General features: G+C 37.7%; 1 long non-coding RNA gene across 1 annotated transcript; it reads left to right on the top strand.

Moving 5' to 3' along the window:
• The first annotated feature begins 22 nt into the window (after window positions 1-22).
• Window positions 23-1,911, top strand: LOC119297190. The gene is made up of 4 exons (XR_005145572.1): window positions 23-270; window positions 381-457; window positions 1,390-1,458; window positions 1,535-1,911. It is a non-coding gene; the product is annotated as an uncharacterized LOC119297190 (long non-coding RNA).
• Window positions 1,912-4,921: the final 3,010 nt, after the last annotated feature.

Here is a 4,921-nt window from a genome sequence, read left to right as displayed (position 1 = left end):
CGCCCCTTGCTCCGGTGCACCTCCCACCGCTACCAACCGGCGTCGGAACCGTCCCTCGCCGCGGATCACACCGCCGCCACTGTCCCACGATGGGGATCACACCGCCGCCACTGTCCCATGATGGGGATCGCGCCGTAGGCACCGTCCCACGACTGGGATCGAGCCGCAGGTACCGTCCCATGATGGGGATCACGCCACTGCAACCGCATCGCCCCACCTCCTGCCGTCGGGATCCTACTGCCACGCGACAACCACCGAGATCCTCCCACCGTGCGACCTTCCTCCACCTGCCGTCGTGAACTTCTTCCACTCGCCACTGTGACCTTCTTCCCTCTGCTGCCTCAATCCTGACATGGCTCCATGTTTCGTTGATGTTGCAGGCGGTCGCTACTCGCGCCGCGCGCATGTGGCAGCAAACGGACGCGATGGTTTCCTTCGACATCAATGACCGCAAAGAGTACGTCACTTCCCAGGCGCCCCTCTCCCTGTCTCCTCCTAGCGCGATTCATGTGTCGCTCGCTGCGAGATTGGGAAGTGTTTGCTCTCTCGTGCCCTGTAAATTATTCGTCTCACATTTGGCCCTGTCTGCTGCTCTGGTGTCGAAACCAGTAGGAGATTGAGATGGTTGTTTCGTTTTCAAAGACTACGATTGATCCAATGAGGATTCATCTCTTGGTTGCTATGAATTCCGCTCCATATTTTACAATTCAATGGGTTCACTGTGCAAGTTAACAATACTGGTTTGGTGTGTAGAATCTTGCTCAAATTCAGCGATATTCTGTCTTAGGGTTTGCTTAGTTTGAATTATTCGCCGTTGGTATGATGTCGTTGCATTAATGCTTTTGGTCCATTGTTTAAGTGTGGCAAACTATTCTTCTATCATTGCCTTTGTGTAGGATTACAACAGTGTGATTTCTAATGTTTCATGTTTGGCAGACAAATGTGTTGAAAATCAACTAACAGTTACGAGTATGACATCTGTTCAGAATAAGAACCACTCATGCTATTCGGTGTTTTACTACTTGGTCATTGGTTTATTTACACATTTTCAAGAAGTTGTAATCAGGAGGCAACATCTAATAGTTGCCAAATGCTAAATATAATAGTTGGTGTACAAATTCTTCTATGCTAAATTTTACAGCCTGATAGGTTCACCGTGCTAGTTAACAGTATTGGTTTGGTGTGTTGAATCTCGCCCAAATTCAGCAATCTCTTGTCTCAGGGTTTGTTTAGTTCCGTTGGTATGACCGTGATGTCGTTGCACTAATGTTGTTTGTCCACTGTTTAAATGTGGCAGACTATTCTTCTACCATTGCCTCTGCGCAGGATTAGAATAGTGTAATTTCTAATGTTTGCTTTCAGGACTTGACTCTTGGTTTTATTGAGAAGGTGGCTCGTCGGATGGTGTTGCTGTGGATGACGACGATCTCGTTCTCGATCGGAGACTGAAGAGACACGGTAAGGCGTTTGTTTTGTGGCTGTCTTTCTGTTGTTGGTGTGTTATAAACTTGATTGATGTTCCATGGTTTGCAAGGAGAGGGGACGAGGATCATGTGCTCACCGTGCAACACGGCATCACCTCTTCGCTCCGGAGCGTCGGGATTCTTGCTAGAGAGCATTCAGTGTAGATCGGTCATTGGTTTATTTACACATTCACCTCTTCGATCTTACTTGAAGGGTAGATCTTGGGATTAAGGTTTAGAGAGATTTGTTTCTTGTTTTTGTTGGTGTTTTCACTAACCGGAGAGTTGCATCTTGTGGATGAAGTGGCTTGTCAGATGTCCTATTTTCCTGGTTCTACCTGTTGCATTCTGACGCCAAGGAGTTGTGGTTCAATGTGTATATTACAGGAAGGAAAGAGAAACAACATGTGTATGACAACACGGTTGTAGTTCTTTTCTGAGTGTCTATGTTTGGATGTGTTATGCGTCTATGAGCGCGCGCGTATTACACTGAATTAAAAAACAATTTTTTGTGATGTTTGTTTTCCATATTGGTTTTATAGTGTCCGTTTTTGTGTTCGTGGAGTAAATTAGGAAGTTCAATTTTGAGAAAACAACAAGTTCAAGCAACATAGAAACACCAAAAAAAACATTGAATACAAACTTTTTTAGTGAGGTTCAAATTGGAAGACATGATAAAAAAAAGTGTTCTCTGTTCTTTACAGTAAAAAAATTATCATGTGTTGGTTGCTTTCCCCAACTAGTTGCTCTCTGACACACATTATGTTGCAGCTTTCCTTCTCCTTCATGAAACTGTTACAAAAAAATAGAGCATAAAAGTTCAAAACTAAAAGAATAAAAAGCGAGCAATTCTGAAAGATAAAAAAATGTTGATGCGAAGTTCATATTCTCTGGCATGGATAGTTCAAAATGTTTGCTTACGGCAAAACACACAGATTGAGTATCCAATAATAAAGAGGCGAACACACAAAAAATCCATAAAGTTCATATTTTAAAAATAGAAAAGTTTAAAGTTTATTAAAAAACAAAAACAAATTTTCTTTGTTTCTCAAAAATAAATTTAAAAAGTCCAGGTTTAAATAGCACAACAGTTGGATGTTTATTAACATACTCCTAGGTCAAATAAAACTAGGAAGTTAAATTTTAAATAATAGAATAGTTGGATGTATATAAAAAACTTGGATTTTCTCGCTATTAAAATAATAAAACCAAGAAGTTCAAACTAAAATAATAGAGTAGTTCAACGTATATAAAAAACTCAGATATTCTACATCAGTAAACAAAAAACCCCAAGAAGTTCAATTTATAATAGTAGAATGGTTTGATGTTTTTTACAAAACTTGGATTTCTCCCGTTACTAAATAATAAAGCAAGAAGTTCAATTAAAAAACGGAGTAGTTAAATGTATATAATAAAACTCATGTTCCCTCGTTAATGGAGAATAAAACCAAGAAGTTCAATTTGAAAAAGTGGAGCAGTTTGATATTTATTCGAAAAATAAGATTTTTTCGGTTACTAAAGAATAAAACCAATAAGTTCAATTTTGAAATAATGAAGAAGTTTGATGTTTCTAACAAAACTCTAATTGACACATTTTTTAAAAAGACATAAAAAGTTAAAATTTAAAAAAGGAGCGGCTCGATGTCTATCAAAATATAAGATTTTTCCGTTACTAAAAGAAATAAAACCAGGAAGTCCAATTTAAAAAGATGGAGAAGTTCGATGATTATAGAAAACTCAAATTTTCCTTGTTATTAAAGAATGGAAATAAGAAGTTCAAAAATTAAATAACAAGAAGTTCAACTTTTAATAATAGAGCGCTTCAAAATTTCATAAAAAAGATTAAGAAATAAAACTAGGAAGTCCATATTAAAAAGATGAAGAAGTTCGATGATTATAGAAAACTTTGATTTTCCTCACTATTAAAAGAATGGAAATAAGAAGTTCAAAAATTAAATAACAAGAAGTTCAGCTATTAAAAATAGAGCGCTTCAAAATTCATAAAAAAGATTTAGAAAATCAGTTTAAAAATTCATAAAAAAAACTCAAAAAATTCACGTAACCGAGAGAAGTTCAGGTTGATAACTGCCAGAAGTTAATGTACTAGATGGTGTGCATTTTGTATTAAAAAGGGATAAAAAAGCAAAGGCTAAAAGTTTTGTTGTTATAAGTTCAAGTCCTCCGTCGGAGAAAGTTAAAAAGATTATTGTGAGAGAGATTTGTACAAAGGAAATATCATTTGTGTAACACTAACGAATGGATGAGAAAATTAAAAACAAAAATACGTCACAGAAGTTCAATGTGAAAACAACATGAAGTTAAACTACTACGCTGAATGAATTTTAGATGAAAAACATTTAAAATCGTCGCGAGTATGAAAAAACGATCAATACGGGGAAGTTGTGTGTTTATAGCAGCTTTCCATCGGTATATCACCTGCTCAACCCCGGTGAGTGGATGGAAAGCTACGAGCAGTGGATGGAGACCCACGAGCAAAAAAATCACGTGAAAAATAGAGTGAAGTTCAGGTACACGCGCCGAGAAGTTCAGGTTCTTCACGCGGTGCATTTCCGAAGAATCTGTTTTGCGATAAAGGCAGAACGAATGATCTCACCGTTTTTGAAATTACTTGAAAACGGCTAGGAATCAGAGAAACACATCAACATGAAAAAGTTTCGCATTTTCCGTAGCTTTTTAGCGGTATATTATTTGCCCCATTCCGATAAAGTTTGTAGAAATTAAGGCAAAAATACGTTTTTAGCCATTTTCAAAACTGACATAAAACCGTAATGAATTAGGAGAAACAATATGTACAAAAAAGTTTTGCATTTGTTCAAGCTTTCCAACGCCATATCATTTGCTGCATTCGGACGCACGGTTAAAAAATTAGCTCAAAAATACGAACTCGGTAGGACTTGGACCATTTTCTAAATTACTCTTAAACCATTAAAAATTAGAAAAAAAAACTTAAAAGATGAAAAAGTAGCGCATTTTCATAAGCTCTCCAACGCCATATCATATGCATCCATTGGATTAGCTGTTTCGAAATGACATCGAAAAAATGAACTCGGCTGTTCGGTTTAGGAAATTTTATGTTTTTTCAAATTACTCTTTAACCATATGGAATTAGAGAAAGCTTTCAACATGTGGAAGGAGCGATTTTGCAGCAGCTTTCCAACGCCATATTATATGGCTCATTCCGATAAACGGTTTAGAAATGCGATTGAAAATACGATTCACGTTTTTGTGCAAAAGAAAAGACGGTTTTCAAAACTGCTCTTAAACCGCTTATATTTTGCCAAAAATTTAAGTTGGGTCATGATATTGGTGTCCATAGCTTTCCAACGGTATATCGCAAGCCCCATTTGGGCAATGTTGGCGGAAGTTCAACCTAGTTCACAGGGAAGTTCAACGTACTACTAGCGGGGCAGGTCAGGTTGTGATCAGAATATTATTCT

This window comes from Triticum dicoccoides, chromosome 5A, assembly GCF_002162155.2.
Source record: "Triticum dicoccoides isolate Atlit2015 ecotype Zavitan chromosome 5A, WEW_v2.0, whole genome shotgun sequence".
Taxonomy (NCBI): domain Eukaryota; kingdom Viridiplantae; phylum Streptophyta; class Magnoliopsida; order Poales; family Poaceae; genus Triticum; species Triticum dicoccoides.
The sequence above is the reverse complement of the archived record's forward strand: the minus strand, read 5'-3'. Positions and strand labels throughout refer to the sequence as shown.